The sequence below is a fragment of the Chionomys nivalis genome, chromosome 16 (assembly GCF_950005125.1).
Source record: "Chionomys nivalis chromosome 16, mChiNiv1.1, whole genome shotgun sequence".
Classification (NCBI taxonomy): domain Eukaryota; kingdom Metazoa; phylum Chordata; class Mammalia; order Rodentia; family Cricetidae; genus Chionomys; species Chionomys nivalis.
In genome coordinates this window covers 10,319,666-10,342,038 of record NC_080101.1, presented here as the reverse complement: position 1 = coordinate 10,342,038, position 22,373 = coordinate 10,319,666, and positions in this window count along the sequence as shown.

Below are 22,373 nucleotides of genomic sequence, written 5' to 3'. Positions count from 1 at the left end.
ATGGGTGATCTTTAGAACTCTTCTGAAACTATGAAAAGTCTCCTGTTCTCTCGAATGGGAGACCATGGAGACCTCATTCAATGAATTCTATCCTTTTGTATGATACAAATGCTACCTCACTTACATAACATAGTCCAATGATATGTTGTCACAAGAATGTCTGACATTCTGGGTCTTTGCATCTTCTAAGTTTGATAATGGCTTCTTAGCAGGAACCTCCTCTGAGGCATTCTAACTGCTGCCCATTCTACATCATGCTTTTGTTAACATGAATCGTTTAAGAGAGATCTGCACTCCCAAACCCTTGAAATAGTCCAGGTGACCTCTGAAAGGGAGACAAATGGACCACACATTATTTAATTCACCCCTCTTTCTGCCATTTTAGGCATTTTCTCAGGACTCAGAACTAAACATCTGGATTGAAGGCTTCTTATTGTCATCAGCTCTCAGCAAACCTTAACGAAATTTCAGATCCGCCTAACATTCTTCAGGGGCTACCTTGATTCTTTGGCTGAAGGGGTGATCGTGTATTAAGCACAGAAGTGATTTAGAGCCGCTATCTCTCCTAAACTAACACCGGTTAAGCAGGAGGTAGGGAGACAGGTGATTAGTGAGGTGTTGATCCATTTGGGATTTAAGCAATTGTTGCCAGAGCTCTTTAATATGCAAATGTGTCCAACTCCTTACACACACCATTTAATCAGATGTTAGCCGTTCCATCTCTTTATTCAAATGCAAGGGATACTATCTCAGAGATTCAAAGCCTAAACATCCTTCTCCTTGAAAACTATAATTTGTTGTTCCAGAAGTTAAAGGTGTTAAGATGGCTATTATCCATCATGCATGACCATCATTTCAGTTAAACTTACTTCCATTGAAAAATCTACTAGCCAAATTGCAAAGTTGTGTTGTGTAACCTAAGTCAAACATGGAAACTTCTCAGTCTTTCTGACTTTCCTTTGTTTAATTCATTCTTTCTGGTTCTGAATTGTGATTTTAAAAATACAAAGTATTATGCTAAAGGTGATCATTCTGAAGCTAGTCAGACATCAATTACACACTGCACTGGCCATGGCACTGAGCCTAATGACACTCCCCACAAGGATGCAGGAGCAAGGCATTTGCAAAGATGAATGAGACACCAAGGGGCCTCAAAAGCCAGATGGATGATTTGATTCCTATTAAATGACTATTTCTGGTGTTTCAGAAATAGTTGTCATACCCAGAGGAGGACAAAGTTCTATTTGTGATTAATCTATCGCTATTCCACTGAAATTACAAATGGAGAAAGAAGACATGCAAACCAAATCAACTCAATATCATCCCCTAATTTATATTTATTTAATTAATCACTAATATGTGCCAGGTAAAAAATACCATGGTCCTAATTTTATGTAATAGATAATAATATGTTGAATGATTTGTAGAAAGCTGACAACCAGACAAGAGCTAAGTCTGAGACCTAGAGATAAATGTCTGACAGACTGTCACCTTCTTGAGAGCCAGAAATCCCTAACTGTGTCAGTGACCTAAAGACTCTTGCTGTACTGTCTTGTCATTTGGAGTCATGTGGGGCCGATGCAGATCTCAAACTATTTTAAAGAGTTCAAACCTTGTAACTTGACTTTCCACAGGCCTCACCTCTGGATCATATCATGAGGGATTTCTTCCTTCAGACCCATGCCGTAGGGAATGTGTTTTGACAACCTGTGTGACCTTGTGACATGGCCTTCAGGAGGATATGCTTCTGGGCTCTCTGACCAAGGAAGAGTCAGTAGCCTCACGTGCCTCTTCCTGAAATTATACTTGCCCAGGACTACTCCCAGCAGTGGTGGAACGAGGCTAGATGATGATGACTCCTCCTCCTGTGTGGGACACTTACTCGGGTATCACCTTGACTTGCCAAGCCTCTTTCCATATCACTCCTTCATTGGAGGCTGGAGCTACATTCTGATGGAGGATTCTCTTAGCTCCTCTTGCCCTTTGTTCCTTTTTATTCAGGTGGGGTCTTGATGACTGCATCTTAGAGCATCTGGAGTCATGTGCTTATCATATCCTATTGTGGCACCATGTTTCCTAGTGTGCCCATTACACATATTCCAATTTGTAACAGCACATTGTTTATTTGGTTGGTGTTTTCTCTTCTGCTGGGTTGAACAGAATTGTCTTTTCCTCTTTACTGTATTTATTACAGTGGATACAGTACCTAGCATGGACCCACTGCTCAGTAGCCTTAGTAGGAGGTGTCCAGGTGGTATATGGCTGCAATCTAGCACTCAGGAAATGGTGGAATCTGGAGTTCGAGACCGGTCTAGGCTAGACAGCAAATTCTTCCTTCAGAACATAAAAAAGGAAGGAAGAAAAGAAGGTAGGAAGGAATCTTACAGAATAATATAGAAAACATTCAGAATCAAAACTAAATAAATCATGAGAGTTTTTATAACAGACTGCAAGAGTTTTTAAGTGCTTGCTTATGGCATAGGGTACTATTAACTACCAAGATGACTGAGGCAGAAGGATTGAAAATTCAGGGTTTGCCTGGGCTACCAGGTGAATTCAAGTCAGACCAGGCAACTTAAGTTTTATTTCAAAATAAAAAAATATATATTTAAAAAGGATGGGAAATATATCTCAGTGGTAAAGCACTTGCCTTTCATAGGTGAAACTCTTTGTTTAATCCCTAGTCTTGCATACAATAAATGAAGTTTAGATAACTCCCTTAGGATAAACTAAGAAGAACCCATTTCTCTAAATAATTGATAGACTATATGATAACATATACAACAAAAAGGTAGCTTTAGTTATGCATGAGATTATTTTCTGAAAAGCAGCTCCTCCCTTCCCCATCTCTATCCATATCCTTTTATCCCCTGGCCCCATTTCACACTCTTTCTGCTCCAGAAGATCCCAATTTGAATGTTAGTTTGGCTGTTTGCCAACTATAGCACATTCACTGGCTTTTAGTATGTTTGAGACTTAATTTTTTTACTTTGTAAAATTCGGGTTATACACAAAATAATTAATGAGGAGAACTGTGTCTAACTCAGTAGTTGTAATACAATGAGTTTAAGAGATTTCTCAAATGGCCCAGAACAAGAATTCCACACAACAAATTTTATTAGTCATTATGTTATCAGCATCAATGCTGTATTGCTAGAATTCCAGGTATTTGTAGTCAGTCTGCAATCACACTTCTAAAACTCCAAGCTTATAGCTAATTCGTTATTCATGGATTCACAAGTAAGAAGAATTTCAGGCTGGCACTTGTGTGCCCACAGTAAGAATGCATTTTTGCCGTGTAACGAAGGCTAGATGATGAATTTGCTTTTCAATCATTATATGGTTTTAAGAGCATGGGATGACCTGAGTGGGTCCTCCTCTCTCCATGGTAATCTAGTTTTCATCTCATTACTTTGTTCTGAAATCAGATCACATAAATATCACTGAGAGTTGTAGCCTTTATGTGCTTTGTAGCCAGAAATACCATTCCTATTTGAGTTCTAGAGGCTTCTAGAACCATCTCTAGACTATGTCCATGTTTACTTCCCCTAGTCAGTGTTGCTGCTTGGAAGAAACATTATTAATTCTATGATTTGAATGACAATACAAAACTTACAGATCAAGTGACATTTGCTATGTATATCCCCATATCCGTGCTTCGTGCCCCCAAAAGACAGAAGAGGGTATCAGATGGTACAAGATAACATCTTGTGGTGCTGAGAATTAAACGTCAAGTCATATATGATCCTAACCACTGAGTTGTCTTTCTAGTCCCCAGACCCACTTTGAAAGAACATAAATATAGTGATGCAAATCTCTAAATTAAAAGCATAGATCCTAAGAAATAACAGCTGACCTAGAGGTTGTCTGTTGCCTCGTTTCAATGCCCTGCCTCCACTGTGACACTGAGCTAGTGGGCGCTCAGTGTGTCGTCACTATCCCTAAGCTGTCCTGGGAGTATTTTGATCAGGAGCAGCAGTGGCCATGAGATTTGGCTCCTCCACTGACAGCTGTCTGAGTTTAAGGACACACAGCTCTCTTAGGTTCCATTTCCCCACGAGTGAAGGACCTTCTGGGACTGACAGTCCCAGGACTTTACCCCAATGACAGGACCTCTGTGCCACCCCATAGAGCAACAGATAGCTGGCACCATTTGCCATGCTCAAACAATGGTAACTGGCTAGTCCCTATGCTCTGGCTTACTTCTTGGAGTCACTCAGAATGGTAGGTTCTGGAAATGTCTGGGTCCTGATGATGTGCTCTCCCTGTCCTTTCTCTGAGGCTCAACAGACCCGTGGAGCTCTGTCATGATCTGAGCAACGTGACTCACAGGTCCCTGTCATGGGTTTTTAGGAACACCTGGCTGGATAGTCTTGGGTATAAAATGGCCTTCTGAGAACGAAATGCGGAACTATGCACAACCAATAAATAGATATGACCAATCTGACTTACAGCATGTGTTCAGCTCACCCCTGGGCGCATGTGGTCCTTAGTCAGTACTTCATTGACTGCACCGGGGCTCAGTGTCACACTCAGAGCCAGCCACTGCTCACTTGCTGAGTCAATGCCTTTGTTGTAAAGGCTCATTTCTCTGAAGACACCTGTGAGAGACCACATCCTGAGTCACAGCTGGGATCTTCATTTGAGAACGTAGCTATTTCTCAAGGGACTCCTAAGTTGCTTTCTAGCAGAGAGTTGGCAAGTCTCAGATTTAAAAGAAACAAGAAACAAAAAACAACAAACTCTTATAGGCCTTTGTAAATGAATTTCTTATAAATGTTCAGGATAACTTACCCAGTGAAACATACTTGTTAAACTATCATAGACCAAAAAATGTTTCTGGGGGTGTTTGTTTATATAATGGTGTCATGGATTGGCCTGAGAACTGGGTGGAACAAGAGGAAATATCCATCCAAGTATGTAAGAAAATTAACAACTATTATGGAAACCAAAGGGTCACAGAAAACTTCAGTATTTTCCCAGGGTCCCTAGATGGCACAATTTCAGCTGTCTTTCATGTCTCTGGCAACACTGATCCTACTACAAGACTAGGGCTAGATGCAGTCATTGCATGCGGTCATTTTGGCTATGCCAACATAAATAATCAAGACTTGCTGAACTAAGTTGCAGTAAGCTGATAAAGCAGTTGGAGTCATACCTATAAATCATCTATAGAATGAGCTCACCTGCATGGCAGAGACATGAAAGAAACCATGGTTGTTTCAAGGGTCTTAGTTTTACTAATTCACCTGACTATTTGGCATATTACTTTACTCGGGATCTTTTTTTTTCTTTTGTAAAACAAGGCCAGTAAACTTCTCTTATTTGAATTGTTATGAGGACTGAGTAATTGAAATAATTCAACAAAATAGCTAGCCAAATGTCTAGCAATAAAAATGTTTAATAAATTGTAGATGGAAATTATGTGTGATAAACTTGCAAATAGCCAGCATATTTTGGCAATAACATTTAGAATATTAAAGAAACTTATTGTATTCATCCAAAGACCAGAAAAATTTCCCTGGAAATTTCCTATACTTATCTTAAGAAGATTTTTTAAAAACCAACAATAATACAAGAAGTGACTGTAATATGCTTTCTCTATACTCAAAGTGGGTAACATTTGCTAATCTGAAAAAGAAGGACAAAAATCATTATACTACTTGACTCCTTTAAGAGATGCATAATCCAGCAAGAATCAAACAAATGCTGTTTGCTTTAACAATTTGATGATTTTTCTTTGTTTGTGTGGTGCTTCTTAATTTTGTCTATTTAGTAATTTAACGACTAGGTGACTATTGCTTCATTTAGTAAGACACTGAGTAGTTCACTGAGTGACCTCTTGGGAAATGAGTTTCTTCACTGCCTCTCAAGTTTGCCTGTCATTGCTTTTGATGTTAGAGAGCTAATTGTTCAGTATGCACTTTTATGTATATAACTATACACAGCCACCAAAGATAATGTGAACTAAACAGATCACAGAGTGTTTCTTGAAGAAAATGCCCTTGTGTGATATTAAAAATTTGGAAAGGAAATGGGATTCTTTAGGAACTCTCAGAGCAGCAGTCAAGAAGATTGAAAATGTGGGATGTGGATTGATCCTTTATTACATTTCCAGGGGCACAATGGGATACAGTTTCCCTGCCGAGCCTCCATGATCAATCTATTCTAGAATGGCAAAACCCACTATCGAGCAGGGCAATTGTTTCACTTCCAGCAGAGCAAAGATAAAGGCAGTATTTGGAGACTTCTCCGCATGCAGATATAATCTCCTCTGGGCCTCGGTTTTCTGTTGTCATCCCAGCCAGTGTTGCAGGATAGACAGACTGAGCTCAGTCCCTTATCCCTGCGCTGGAGAGCCCCGAACTGTTCAAAATACTTGCTGTCTAAACTAATGCAAGAAATGTCTATCCTGACAAAATGCTTTATTACTAAGCCCTGTACCTAATCCTCTGCCTCAAGGCTGGCAAACAAATTGCAAAAACAAATGGGTATGTCCAGTTTGGTTGCTCCACACTGGATACTCATTAGTTGCAAGCCTGAGAAAATGGCAAACTCCTGACAGGGCTGTGCTAGCCCCCAGTCACGGCTGCTATGGCTTTCTCGGAGATCTTGACAAACTTGCTTCTGGGACACGTCTGTATCCTTAATCTTAAGTAGTAAGGTGCATTTCTCTCTGTTCAGAACTTCATTAGCTCTCACAGTCCTGGTTGCACGTAGATGATATTTTCTGGTGACCCTTCTGCAGACCTTCCTTGTAGCAGCCCGTATTCTGAGGCTTGTATATTCGGGGTGTGGCAGTACATTGAAGTTCTGGTTTGTGCAATCTCAGCCCGGTCTGAGAAACCCATTTGAGGGTTTTAGTGCACACGCCAAGCAAAGGTAGGACTCATGGATCCAGGAGTCTAAAGTCAACTTTGAAGTGATACAATGTGCACGGTTTTGGCGTTACTAACATCACTGCCTCCCACAGAATGCATTTGTTAGCATGTTTCTCAATCATGTCTTGCATTTCCAGCTACTTCCAGGGAGCTCAAAAGCTTTATGTATTTTTGAGAAGAATTTCTGTAACATTTAGGATATAATTCTAAATTTGTCAAAGAGCCCAGGGTATTGCTTGCTGACTTATTTAATATTTCTAGACCTGTCTCCTAAGAGCCTATTATATAAAAAGAGCCGTTGTGACTTTAACATGGACTAGAGTACTAAACAATGGTGACCACGGTGGCCCTTGTTCCCCAGTTCCTTCTCACAGTTGAGAAGATGCGGGAAAGGATGAGATCCCAGTAGAAAAGCGTGCAATAATGATGTGGTCAGAGTTTCCTTCCCAGTTGAAGGTGAGTCTGATTCCCTCAGGCCAACAGGTAGGACTTTTCTTTTTTTCTTTTTTCTTTTTTTTTAAAATATTTATTTATTTATTATGTATACAATGTTCTGTCTGTGTGTATGCCTACAGGCCAGAAGAGGGCACCAGACCTCATTACAGATGGTTGTGAGCCACCATGTGGTTGCTGGGAATTGAACTCAGGACCTTTGGAAGAGCAGGCAATGCTCTTAACCACTGAGCCATCTCTCCAGCCCCAGGTAGGACTTTTCTGAGGAGGAGGACCAGAGCAAGAACAGGAGCTTAGTACCCATGGTGCTTGGGAGGAGCCTGGGAAGTAGGCGATGCTGTCTGTGGGTTGTGCTGTGATGGACGCAGGGAATACAACAATTTAAGAAACACTTGAAGCTGAGCATGAAGGCTTGTGTCTGTAAACCCAGCACCTTGGAAATGGAGACGGATTTGCTATGAATTTGAGGTCAACTTAGTGTACACAGTAAGTTTCAGATCAACTATGGAGTGAAAACTGTGTGTGAGACACACACACAGACAGGGAGGGAGGAAGGGAGGGAGGGAAGAAGGGAGGGAGGGAGGGAAGGAGGGAGAGAGTTGTCACTTAGACTGGATAGGAGAAGAGGAAGAGGAGTCACATGCTGTTGGAGGAGTTAGGTTTGGCTCTGTTTTCTGTGAGGTGTCTGTTGATGGTACTGAGTAACCCAGGAGGTAATGTGGAGAGAGAAATACTCTCCTGAGTGTGCTGTAGATGAGGCAATTGAACGTAAGTACTGTGGTCAGAACTGAATTCTAGAATTATGCCCAGAATTGGAATTTGTCTGCAGGGATGTAGCTCCTGAAGCCAAGAGGAGGAGGACGAATGAGTCAGTGAGCAAGCAGACCTCAAAGGCCCACTAGCATCCAGGGATCAGGTGAATATTTCTATGCTGTTTCCAATGCTGCCGGGCTTCTCAGTGTAATGGCTGTGGCAGTGTAAGCGCTTTATTTCCTGTTCAGTAATGTCAGCCTCATAGTTCCCCCAACTCTCAAATCTAACAGAGGCACGGGGGCAGCGATCTTACCTTACCACAGTCTGAGCCCCCTGAAGGAAGTCAGGACAGGAACTCAAACAGGGCAGGAACATGGAGGAAAGAGCTAATGCAGAGGCTGTGGAGGGGTGTTAATTAGTTGATTACGGGCTCGCTCTTCGTGGCTTGCTCAGCCTGTTTCCTAATAGAACCCACTTCTCGCTCAGCCAGGGCTGGGCCCTCTTGTATAAATGGCCAGTTAAGAAAATGCCCCATGTGCTTGCTGACAGTCTGATTTCATGGAGGCATTTCCTCACTTGTGGCTTCCTACTCTCTGATGAGTCTATGTTGGGTCAAGTTGAACTAGCCAGCATTCTGGGAGATCACCCTAGACAGGTTCTTGAAGTAGCCACCAAAGCAAAGGATGCACTGTTGGGGTCATGTGTTGGGAGGAAGACATGGTTCATGATGGCTTTGAGGGAGTCAGGAGCACAACCTCCAAAGCTGGGAGGAGGTACGAAAGGGTTGCCTCTCTACAGCTTCCAGAGGAAATGAAGTGTTATGGTGCCTTGATTTTAGCCCTGTGAGGTCAATTTTCACTTATTACCTTAGTGCCTTGGGATGTTGTGCTTCTGTTACTTTGAGCCCCTAGTTTATGGTAACATCATGGTATCAGAGGAACACTAATTCAAAATTGTGTTTTGGTTTCTCTTTGGATACTCAACATTTTGTAGGTTCATTTATGAGGCACAGGTTCAAAATAACAAGTCTTCTTTGCTTTATGTTTTAAAACCACTTATGAGTGAGTACATGTGATAATTGTCTTTCTTGGTCTGGGTTACCTCATTCAAAATGATGTTTTCTAGCTCCATCCATTTGCTTGCAAAACTCAAGATGTCATTATTATTTTCTGCTGTGTAAATGTACCACATTTTCTTTATCCGTTCTTCAGTTGAGGGGCATTTAGGTTGTTTCCAGTTTCTGACTATGACAAACAATACTGCTGTGAACATAGTTGAGCACATGTCTTTGTGGCATGATTGAGCATCCTTTGGGTGCATACCCAAAAATGGTATAGCTGGGTCTTGAATAAGGTTGTTTCCTAATTTTCTGAGAAATTACCATACTGATATCTAAAGGGGCTGTACCAGTTTGCACTCCCACCAGCAGTGCAGGAGTGTTCCCTTTTCCCCACAACCTCTCCAACATAAGTTGTCATCAGTGTTTTTGATCTTGGCCATTCTTACTGGTGTAAAATGGAACTCAGAGAACCCAGACAACAATGAGGATCCCAAGAGAGACATACATAGATCTAATCTGCATGGGAAGTAGAAAAAGACAAGATCTCCTGAGTAAATAGTTGAAGGGGAAGGGAGAAGTAGGGAGGGGAGAAGAGAAAAATGTAGAGCTCAATAAAAATAATAATAAAAAACAAAAAAGACCCAAAATAACAAGTCACGAATGAATGGATGAATGGGTAAGTGGATACTCTATGTAATTAATAAAGACATTTATGTGATTCACAGATCTTAAGTGTGAGAAGTCCAAAAGGCATTGGTGTCTGCTCTGCTGTCAGTGAGGATGTTTCCAATGTGTGGTGTATGGTAAGGACAGCCCATGGAGACCCAGCGTGATCTGCTAGCTCAGATTTTCTTTCTTATGACGACACTATTGCCACTGTGGAGAATTTCTGAAGCTGTCTGCATTGGCTATCAGCTGACAAGAACTTCAAAGACTATCGAGAGTTTGCAAAGTTCCTGATCCTATAGCCTAATTACAACTTCTCTTGGGTTATTTTTAGCCGCCCAAAGTGACATTCTTTGCCTACCTCTGTATCAGACCTAACATTCTGAATAAGTAAATAAAAACCTTTGTAATGTATTAACCAACAAAAACAAAACAAAAAGCTTTATTCACTAATGGAAGGGCTGCTAACATCTAAAACCCATGGGAAAGATTCCCTGTCTGGTTGGAATCTGCCTCTATGATGTTTTCAACAATTCGTCTTTAAAAAATGCGTTGATTTACAACTTTCTCTAGTCTGTTACTATAAAACTCCATGAAACTACTTTCTCATTGGAACGTTATATTTGAAGAGCCATATATGCCTGGACTATGATTACTCATATTGTGCTTCAGAATAAGTCATCTTTTATTCATTTGAGATGAAAGCTGTTTCTTTGGGTGGCAGCTCTTGGCAGCCCAATGCAGGACCTTGAGAACAACCTGCTTTTCACCAAGGAACAAGTTGATGACAGATACCAGCCCAGGGCTCCCTTTCTGCTCCTTAGGTACAACCCTCCAGGATTGCTTCCTTAAGTAAAATCTGTGGGTATTTTCTTGGGACCTCCTTAAGTAAAATCTGTATTTCCTTGGGATTTAACTTTCCTGACTTCCCAGGAAAATGGTTTATTGCCTTTTGATTTTGTTAGCTTAAAAAACTAGATTTGGTTTCAACAATTTTTTTTCTGTATTTTTCAAATTTTATTTTATTAATTTTCACTCTGGTATATATCATTTTACTCCTCTGCTTATTTCGTGAGTTTTTTGTTGTTCTTTTTTTATTTCCTAAAACCAAAATACTGATAATTGATTTGATTTATGTTTTAATTCCTTTTCTTTAATTCTTTTTTTAGACTTTTTTTTAAAAAAATTTTACATTCCAATTCCAGTTTGTTACTCCTCCCCTCTTCCCACTCCTCCTCCCACCCTGTCTTCCCCCTACCCCACTCCCTATTCATTCTTCAGAGAAGGTGAGAGCTCCCATGGGGAGTCAATAAAATTAGTCACATCACTTGAGGCAGAACCAAGGCTTTCCCCTCTGTATCTAGACTGAGTAAGGTATCTCTCCATAGAGAATGGGCTTCAAAAGGCTAGTTCATACACTAGGGATAAATATTAGTTCCACTGCTAGTGGCCTCACAAACTGCTCAAGCCACACAACTGTCCCCCACATTTAGAGGGCCTATGTAGGTTTCCCAGCTATCGGTCATGAGTCAGTGAGCTCCCACCAGCTCACGTCAACTGTTTCTGTCTCCCCAACATTGTCTCCACCCCTTTGCTCATATTTTCATTCATCTCTCTCTATCACTGGACTCCCCCTGACCCTCCCACTTACTCAGAAGATCTTGTTTATTTCCGCTTCCCAGAAGGATCCATGCATGTCTCTCTCTTCCTTGTTTTCTGGCTTCTCTGGGGTTTGGGGTTATAGGCTGGTTATCCTTTGTTTTATGTCTAATATTCATCTATGAATGAGTACATATTGTGTTTGCCTTTAAGGGTCTGGGTTACCTCACTTAGGATATGTTTTTTTCTAGTTCCATCCATTTGCCTGCAAATTTCAAGGTGTCATTGATTTTTACTGCTGACTAGTACTCCATTATGCAAAGGTATCACATTTTCTTTACCCATTCTTTGACTGAGGGGCATCTAGATTGTTTCCAGTTTCTGGCTATTATGAGCAATGTTGCTATGAACTGACTTGAGCAAATGTCTTTATGGTATGAGTGTGCATCCTTTGGATATCTGCCCAAGAGTGGTATTGCTGGGTCTTGAGGTAGATTGATTCCCAGTTTTCTGAGAAACTGCCTCATTGATTTCTAAAGCAACTGTACAAGTTTTCACTCCTACCAGCAATAAAAGAGAATTCCTCTTCCCCCACATCCTATCCAGCATAAGTTGTCATTAGTGCTTTTGATCTTAGCCATTCTGAATGGTATAAGATGGTATCTCAGAGCTGTTTTGATTTGTGTTTCCCTGATGGCTAAGGGTGTTGAACAATTCCTTAAGGGCATTTTGGCCTAATTTTTTTATTTCTAAAGATTAATTTTTATCACTTTTAATGAAACTAATATTTTGATTTTCTCATATGTATACTATATTTATATAATTTCTCTCTTTGTTCTCCTCTCTCAAATGCTGCTCCTTCTCCCTCTAAAATTCATGCCCTCTTTTTACGTGATATTCTTACACACACACACACACACACACACACACACACACACAGAGAGAGAGAGATGAATAGACATGAATACAAACTGATGAGCTCTTTTAGTGTTGCTTGTATGTATATGTTTCTAGGGTTGACATCTCTGAGGAAGAATAATTCTCCTTCTTTCAGCAATTGCTAATTACTTGTAACTCTTTATCTAGGGGGAGGAGATCAATGAGATTTTCCCCAAATATACTGTTATTCTGACTGATGTTGTCATTGTTCAGGTCTTGTTTAAGTAGTCATAATGTTAAGATTTCATGGGTATAGCTTCTCTGTCCTGTGTGGAATGTAGTCTCTTAGCAGATTCCTTGAATCCCTGACTCTTACCCTTTCCCCTCTCCTCTGTCCCAAAGTTCCCTGAGCCTTCGGTGTATGGTTGTGTTCATATGTAAAAGTTGGGGCTACCAGCCCTGCAGTCAGCTCTCTGATTTTTGACTAGTTGTGGCTTCTGCAATGGTTTCCATCTCTTTATTTTGACTAGCTGTGGCTTCTGCAATGGTCTGACTGATACAGAAAGGCCCTTAGAATCTTTCCTAACACAGGAAAGACTTCTCTTTAAGAATAGTTTAACAGACTCCACGAATTTGGATGCTATCTTTTTCATTTTTACTCACCTCAAAAGTACATTTTAACTTTCCTTTTTATTTCTTCTTTGAACTATGAGCTGTTTAGAAGTGTTCTGTTTATTTTTTAAGTACTTGGGGATTTTACAGAGAATTGCTATTGATTTCTAGCTTCCTTTCATTATAGACTGAGTGCATACTTTATATTACTCTAATTCTTTGTTGACACTCATTTGATGGCACAGAATATTACCAATCTTTGAAATAGTCCCTATGCTCTTAAAAATAATGTGTGTCCTGCTGTCACCAGCTAAGATGTTCAGGACTATTAACTAGGCACAGTTGGTGGAAAGGATTGCACAGGTTCTCTCTATTTTTTGGATTACTTACTGATTATTTTCTTCTCTTCCTCTTCTTCTTTGTTCAAGAAAGTTTTTTTTTTTTCCTGTGTAGCCTTGTCCTGGAACTAGTTCTCTAGACCAGGCTGGCCTTGAACTCACAGAGATCCACTTGCCCCTGCCTCCCAAGTGCTGGGATTAAAGGTGTGCACCACCACAGTCTCACTGATTATTTTCTTCTTGTCCATTAGGAGACTTTTTTTTTTTTGACTCTCAATTATAGGTTGTTCTTTAAAATACATTGCAAGAGATTTGGATCTGTTTTTCTCTAGCGGTATCTTTGTTTGCACAAAGTTAAGTATTATTATATCTTCATAAGAAAATAATCTCTAGTCCAGTGGGCAAGATTCACTTTATTCTTGGAGATTGAAAATGTTTTCATTTCCTCCATTTTTACTCCCGTTCTGTCATTTCCACAACTTTTCCTTTTATGGCAATTACAAGCCCTACAATGCGTGGCTATTTGGGTTGAACAATTTCCTTAGAAGGGAAATGAAACAGAGTGGTTCATGAAGTAGTAGCGATGTTTTGGGCCATGTGTTCTTGTATAAAGATCTGGATTCCTGCCTATTTTAATTCCCTTTTCTATCTGAAGGATTTCCTTTGGTAGGACACATTCTGTTGGTGGCAAAGTCTCCCTGTGCTGGGAGTGGCCAGTTGATAAATCCTTTCAGAATTTGTTTACCTGGTAAGTTTGCCCCCTAGATTTTAAAAGATAACTTTTGTAGAATATAGAGCTCTTGGATCACATGGTTTAATTTCTGTCTTAATACATGATCTGTGAGTACTTGGAAAGAACATCCATCCTGCTGGGTTTTGATAGAGCAGTCTGTAAACATAGATTAAATTAATTTGGTTGATGATATCTGGCTATTCTTTTCATTGTAGAAAAAAAAATATCGAGGACTCTATAATTGTGGATTTGTCCTGTCTTTTCTTCTTCTGCTTTTGAAATTTTAGCTTGGCTGTTATGCTCTGTTGCCTAGATACACACTGTTTGGGATTGCAAAGTCTCTAGGTGGACTGACCCTTTTATCCTTATGTAATATCACTCTGTGCCTGGTAATTCTCTGTGTTCTGAAGTCTATCTAATATTAATAGATCCATTCCTGCATTGTCTTTCGAGTTCATGTCGGCAGTGTCTCTACAGGTTCAGCCTGTGTAATTACGGTAGTAGAAGAGATTTTTCTTGTAGACGACTTCTAGCCGAGTCATGGAGCTTTTATCTGCCAGCATCAACTTTTGGCGCTGTATTTCAGCCGTCCACACTGTATGCGATCATTGAAAAGTTAAAAATTAGTCTTGTCCTTGTACAGGTTAATTTTCTCATCTTCTTATTGTTATTGTCTCTGCTTTTCCTGACTCTTATTTTTTCATTCTTCTACAGGTCATAGGCACATTTTTTTCTGTAAGAGTATTTTATCTGCAGTATTTATGAGCATGTCCTTTTTAAGTGAGGTCAGTGTTTTTTTTCTTTCTAGCTACTGCATTATATAACCGTAACATAAAAGTCTACTCATACTAATATTTAAGCGAAATGAAGAAACCTTATTTCTGTTTCTGTCCCTCCCCCTTACAGTGTATTTCTCCTAAGTACTTTCTGTTCACCTTGAAGTATTACAATCTTGTCAATACCACCACGCACATTTTAGAGAACTCGAGAAGTTTTTCACATAGAGAGTTTACTGTCTGGCTGTCTCTTTCTTTCTCTTTACTCTTCAGAAAATTTATTACGATATTTCTTGGCATCTATTGCTTTTAGTTATTTACTTATTAGGCTCATTCATTATCTTCAGTCTGCATGCTTTTGCTTGTTGTCAGATAAAAGAAATTAGAAGCCATCATCTCTTCAAATAAATTTTCAGCCCCACTCTTTCTCAGGCCCTCTCCAACTCCGGGAATGGTAGATGTTTTGTGATAGCTCTGAGTCCTTTAGGCCATGGTCAATTCAGTTTTGTTACTTTTTTCCAGCTGTTTAGTGTTGTGCTTTCTGTTTTGCTATGTGGCTATGTACTGATTCTTTCCTCTCTACTGTGCAGTTGAAATCATAGCTTGGGGTATATCTCTTTTGCAGCACTTTTAAACAGAAACAGAACAGTCATGGGGGTGCTTATTCTTTCTATGATGCTTACCAGTTGTTGAATACATACTTCCACCAGGACTAGGGTGATACCCATTTCAGGGATGCTTATGTCTTTCTCAGAGACAGGACCTTCCTGAGTGCTCTACCCAATAAGCTATGAATGCAGGAAGTTTCCTCACTCATGGGAACAGGCATCATTCCCACCTCTGTGGGATGCTGGGCACTGTTTCCTAATTCATTCTGTTGGTTTTCTCCAGCCTAAATTTGTTTCTTCAGTTATGCTGGGTGATCAAAGCTATGATTACTATTGGAGGAAAACTGAAGAGTATTAGAAATTTGTCATGCTCGAACTCCAGAGTTTAAGTCCACTCAGTCTTCCGAACATCAGCTGCTCATTTTCCCACTGAGTTCTCCACTACATCTGTTTAGCTCCGGAAGCCTTTGTCTCTCTCTGCCTTTCCTCTCCCTTTGCCACAGTCTGTCAGCTGCTTCCAGTCTGTCAGCATCTCGGGTGCTGCTGGGACTGGTCTCATGAGTTCTACCCACATTTCAAAGATTACTTTCCTGTCACTTACAACCCAATACCCAGTGAAATGAGAACTATAATTTCATTAATACTGCCTTCTTTTACAATTATTCCATGCAGGATATAATATGCAGACCCGATGAATCCATCTTGGCAGAGTATTATATCTTTTCTTCTTTTTCAGTTTTAACTTATCAACACCAACTATTCTTTTATGTTGGTGTCATTACTAATTTTTAACCAAATGGCTATCGTAAGCTAGGTATTCCCCCAAGTACTTAGCAATAAAAGAGAACTTTGAAAATAACTAGCCAGGTTGTGGTGGTGCACCCCTTTAATCCCAACACTCTGGAGGCAGAAGCAGGCAGATCTCTGTGAGTTCGACGCCAGCCTGGTTTACAAGAACTAGTTTCAGGGCAGGCTACAAACCTACAAAGAAACCCTGTCTCAACCCCCCCAATCCAAAAAAAAAGAAAAGAAAAAGAAATTAATTAACACGCTCTTTGACTTTTAATTACATTTACTTTTCTACAGTAAAAAAAAAAATGTCATTAATCTGCCCACAATAAAACAAATTTAGGACATGATAGGGTACCAAATTTGTTTTTTTGTTCTGATTTTTCAGTCCAATATAAAATATGCTTTCTGCTAAAGCACATCAATATGAACTCCAAATTTACTTCATTAAGTCCTGAACACATCTGGCCCAGAATCTGGCCAGCAGAAATTCAATCTATTTTAGTCAGTGTTCTATATTTGTGCAGAGACACCATAGCCAGGGCAACTCTTATAAAGGAAAGCATTTAATGGGGGCTGGCTTACAGTTGCAGAGCTTTCGTCCTTTTTTGTCATGGGCAACATGGCAGCATGCAAACTGCTGGGGGAGTGGTTGACAGTTCTACAGACAGTCGGGCAGGCAGCAGGAGGAGATAGAGCCACTGGGCCTGGCTTGGACTTTTGAAAGCTCAAAGCCCACTCCCAGTGACACACTTTCCCCGGCAAGGCCACACCTCCTAATAATGCCACTTCCTAGTGACCAACCATTCAAATCTATGAGTCTATGGGGGGGGGCATTCTTTTTCAAATCTTCACATTAGTCTTCACTACTTATTCTGCTAATGATTTATATGTGTGTTGACCTCAATCTTTTTTTTAATTTATTTATTTTTTTTAAAAACTATCTTTTCTCATGTTACAGGCCAAATCTCTTTCCCACTCCCTCCCCTCCTACTCCCTCCATCTTCCTCCCCCTCCAATTTTCCCCATCCTCTACTCAGAGAGGATAAGGCTTCCCATGGGGAGTCAACAAAGTCTAGCACATTGCTTGGAGGCAGGACCAAGGCCCTCCCCATATAGGCTGAGCAAGTATCCCTCCAGAGAGAATGGGTCCCAAAAAGCCAGAACAAGCAGTAGGGATAAATCCTGATCTAACTACCAGTGACCTCACAGTCTTCCCCAGCCATGCAACTGTTATCCACGTTCAGAGGGCCTAGTTTGTTCCCATGCTGGTTCCCTCACTTTCAGACTGGCGTTGGAGGGCTTCCGTTAGCTCAGGTAAGCTGTTTCAGTGGGTGTCCCCATCATGACCTTGACCTCTTTGCTTGTATTCTCACTCTTCCCTCTCTTCAACTGGACTTTCAGAGCTCAGCCCAGTGCTCCACTGTGGTTCTCTGCATCTGCTTCCATCCGTTGCTGGATGTAGGTTCTATGACACTTAAGGTAATCTGACTACTGGGCAAGGCCAGTTCAGACACCCTCTCCACAACTGCTTAGGGTCTTAGCTGGGGTCATCCTTGTGGATTCCTGGGAGTTTCTCTAGTGCCAGGTTTCTTGCTAGTCCCATAATGGCTCCCTCAATCAAGATATCTCTTTCCTTGTTCTCAGTCACTGTCCTTCCCCTCTCTCCACCTTGTCCCATCTGGTTTCCTCTAGCTCTTCTCCCCCTCCCCTTTCCCCCTCCTCCTCCCCTTCCACCTTCATTTCTCCCCCTACCCCCACAATCCCAGTTTTCTCAGAAGATCCTGCCCATTTCCGCTTCCCAGGGGGATCTATGTATGTTTCTCTTAGGCTTCTCCTTGTTACTTAGCTTCTCTGGGATTGTGGGCTGTAGGCTCCTTATCCTTTGCTTTACATCTAGTATTCCTTTAAGGAAACAAGTGACCAAAACTGAAGGACTGGCAAATGATGATGCTGGGCTTTATTTATTTATTTATTTATTTATTTATTTTTACATACTAGTCCCAGTTCACCCTCCCTCCCCTTTTCCCATGCCCCAATTCCACCCATCCCACCCGCATCCACTCCTCAGAGGAGGTAAGACCTCCCTTGGGGAGTCACAAAGTCTGGCATACTAAGTTGTGGCAGGACCAAGCTCCTCCCCCATGCATCAAGGCTGAGCAAGGTATCCTATAAATGGTGGAGCTAGGCTTTTGACTCATGCTTGGCAGTCTCAGAGTGTTCCTTATTTCCACAGCATGCTATTACCATGTGTGCCGTGCACTGTGACCTTCGTTTTACTTACTTTAGTATATTGTATGCATCCTCAGGGCACACATGGTTTGATAGAGCGTGAAGAACAAAGTAACGGATCTATCTGTTCCACAAAAGTGCAATAGTAACAAAATCATAGTTTTATAACTATTCATTTCTGCCTTGAAAATTGGAACATAATCTGACCTATCAGCTGAACTGTGTGAGAACCCACTGTGTATCCACAGCAGGACTTCACACCCAAGTCCTTAGATACCTGATTTTCATCTTCCTCCAATGGAATTGGCAGCGTTTGCCTTAGATTCATTAACCAATGAAATGAATCATTTGACAGTTTTCTCTGACAAGGAGATTAGATGATAATTCGCTGAGGGAAAAATGAAAAAGGACAGTAGCTTTTAAAGAAAAATGAATCTCATTGGAGCCAGTGAAGCTGTTGATCCAGAAATCTATCAATAACAAGAAAGGACGGAGTGGAACAAGCCTAATCCTTACTGGAGTGGACGTACTCTTGTGGCATCGTCTATCAATCCTGCTACTTCCTCTAGGGGAACTGTCTTAAAGAACAATGCCTTATATCAGAAGCTATAAGTGTCTTATATTGTGTCTTGAGTCATTAAGAACGTGTTCATCAAAAGTACGACAAAGTCTAAATATTGGAAATAAATTATTTTGAAATAAGATCTACTTTGCCTCAACATGATGTATAGATATTTATTCCAAGTCCATTTTTATAAAACAGAATTGACTTGATTTTAACCTCTTACACCCTCAAAGATTCCCCTAGCCAGTCAAGGCCAGTGTGTGCTACCTACCACACATCACCCCGTCTAACGCAGAGACCAGGGATAAATAACTCTTGGCCCACAGCAAGTCTCCCCTAAAAAGTACAGTGGTCTGTTTGCAGCCATCAGGAACATACTTCTTACAAGTTCCTTGCTGCATTAAGGCCTAAAATCAAACTGGAAAGCCTAGCTGTCAAAGGCTTAAGAAGTATTGTTAGGCCATAACACTGCAAAACGATGGTGCTGGGAACACAAATCAAGACATCATGCATGTGAGTTAGAGCAGGCTAAACACTCCGAGCCTTTGAGGCCCACAGCATCAGCTTTGTTTGCTTATATTTCAAGATGTGAACATTTGTCCTAAGAAATTCCAAGGATGTAATTTTTTGGGAAAATGGTTCTATTTTTCTTGACTGGCACAGCCTCGGTTTTATAGACAAGTGTGTGTGTGTGTGTGTGTGTGTGTGTTCACCCTTAAGGTGCTGAGGACAGAATTCATGACCATGCATGCATTAGGCACATACTCCTCCAATCACATACTTTTAGCAATAAAGTACCTCCTAGTCTTTTGAGGGTTTAGAGTTTACATTTACCCCCAAATTTCTAGCTGGATGCCCGCTGATAGAACCAGGGCTCTGTCTTTTAATAGAAAAGACAATAATGGCAGAAGGGGAGAGAAGGGGAGGGATGGAAGGGAAGAGAAGAGAGAAAGCAGGGGGAAAAGGAGTAAAGAGAAGATGAAAATCCCCTTTGGAATGGGGGATTAATGCCAGCAGCTTAATTTCTTGTCAGGTTCTTCCCAGGAGCAGAGCAGAAGCAGTTGTTCTGGGCACAGCTGAGCTGACATGGTCTCAGGGACATGTCTGCAGCCAGAGGGGTTTTAAGGGTCCTCGTTTTACTCTTGCTGTTTTTCACGCTAACTAGAATTCTGGCCTTTAGAGACTAGACAAGACGAAGCTACCAAGTCCTCCCCATGTTAATAACAGTTCACACATTGGTGAGTCAAGATTAGGAAAAGGAACGCTTTATGTAAATTAGGTGTGGGAAAACCCAGTCTCACGGGTGTGATTTGCAGTGTCTATAGGAAACATTTTCTCTGCCAGTGTTATTACAGTGGCGTCTTAGAGAGAAACCCACCCTTCCCGTAAAGGTCACACAATATTTGAATTTTCTTGCTACTCTCCTAAATAACCATTGTTAGTTTTAGAATATCAAGTCAAGATTTCTGGCTGTTTATTTTACACATAATTACTTTGTTTACAATATATTTGTTTCTGAAAGTTATTTCGAATAAGCCCTATTTAATATAAGACAAGTTTAAGAAGCATATACAGGGCATAAATTACTGACTGATAAAAACAGAATGTCTTAGGGCTGGAGAGACAGCTCAATGGCTAAAAACACTGGCTGCTCTAGAAGAGGACTTAGATTCTGTTCTAGAACCCACACAGCAGCTGACAACCATCTCTAACAGCAGGTTCCAGAGGACCTGGACCCTCTCTGGCATCCTTGAGCATTAGGCAAAGAGACATAACACACAAAAAAAGAAATGAGTCTTTTTTTTTAAAGAGGAGGGCATTTAGATAAATTATGAATATGATTCTTAGACACTGTAAAAATAAAATGCATCTGAAAAGTCTGTTCTGGGGATTCTGAGAATTATGTGCAATAGCTCCTGTTGACAACATTAATACCTATGCATAAATGTATGGAAATTATTAAATCTATGTCTTATCTGATACAGTTCTAAAGTTTTTGTCCTTGTTTTCTTTAGTATTTATAGTGACAATATTCTGTAAGTGTTGTTTCCTTTGGGAGTACAAATGAACCTCTAAAGTCATCGCTTTGTTCTCTAATCCCAGAAAGCCTCCAGCCATCGGGGAAGTCACTGCTCTCTCACACAGCACCCCGGATTCACTGGCTGTCCTCAGGTAATCTCATTAGGAACTGCTGTGGCATCCACTGTCAGATGCCTGCTATGATTCCCGGAGCATCCTGGGCAAGGTGTAGAGAGGAGCTGTGTCTTCTCTGTGGGGTAAGCTTTTAAAGGCATAACTACAAAGAGACTCTTTGAAGATGCTTTGGCATGGGTACAGGACTTTTGATCCCTCCCATTCTGTTAAGTCAGCCTTTTCCTTGTTTTTAGAAGGCCGTTATCTTCCCTGGAAAACATTCTGCTAGGAAATTTCTTCTTGCCCCTTTGAAAATAAGGGGTGAGGGTCCCACAGACTGTGCCGTTGAACTTGCCATGGGTAGAGTCATACTGGAACATGTAGACCATCTAGCTGAGATGAATGAAAGGGTTGTTGATGACAACAATGTCGACTATGCCAGACAGAAGGCAGCCATGGCAACCAGGTATCCAATATGGCCAAATCTGTTTACTCTGACTTTCACCATTGTGTCTCAGGAGTGATGCATGCATGCATGAGAAGATGCGGCTGTCTCTGGAACAGGGAGAGGCAGAGAGCTGCTGTTAGACTCTTAAAATGACTGTTTCATAAAACTTCTTCAACTTTAAAGTGAGTGTTTCCTTCACAATGAGAATATGGGCCAGGCCTAATTAAAAGTTTTCTCTTCAATGCAGGTGAAGTTATCACAGTTTGACTGCCTCAGCCAGGCAAAGGCTCCGCTGCACACAACAGATTGAGGTAAAGAGTTCAGTTGAGTCTGCCATGGGGTTCTGGTCAAACCTAGTCAGACCATCTGAGAAGCCATGTCCTTAGTTTCCTTGTCTGTCCAAGAGAGAGCAGCCTGGTGACATTTCCTGGGCCTGGGCCGTCAGGGTACTCACGGGCTTTGTGATGACCAGAGAAACCCCATCTAGAGTACTCCCCTGAAAATTTTTTATGCAGGCATCCTTTCTGCTAGACTTTATTTTAAATAAAACTATAGTTATTTTCATGAATATACAACCAATATTATAAATCTTAAATCAATAATAATTGGAAGTAAATATTTCTCTTAAAAAAAAATCAATGTAAGTATATTGTAGGCAGGTTACTTTCCCAGAGAAGTGTTTTGGCATAAGATCTGATTCCTCGTTATGAAAAACAGGGATTATGAATGTTGTATGTGTGTTAGGGTGCTGTAGTATGATGAAAACCTGCTTTCCTATGAGGCATGCAGAGCTTTCCCCACCGCTTCTGCAAGCTTATGACAGCGTTTCACGAGGCATGCTTTGGGGA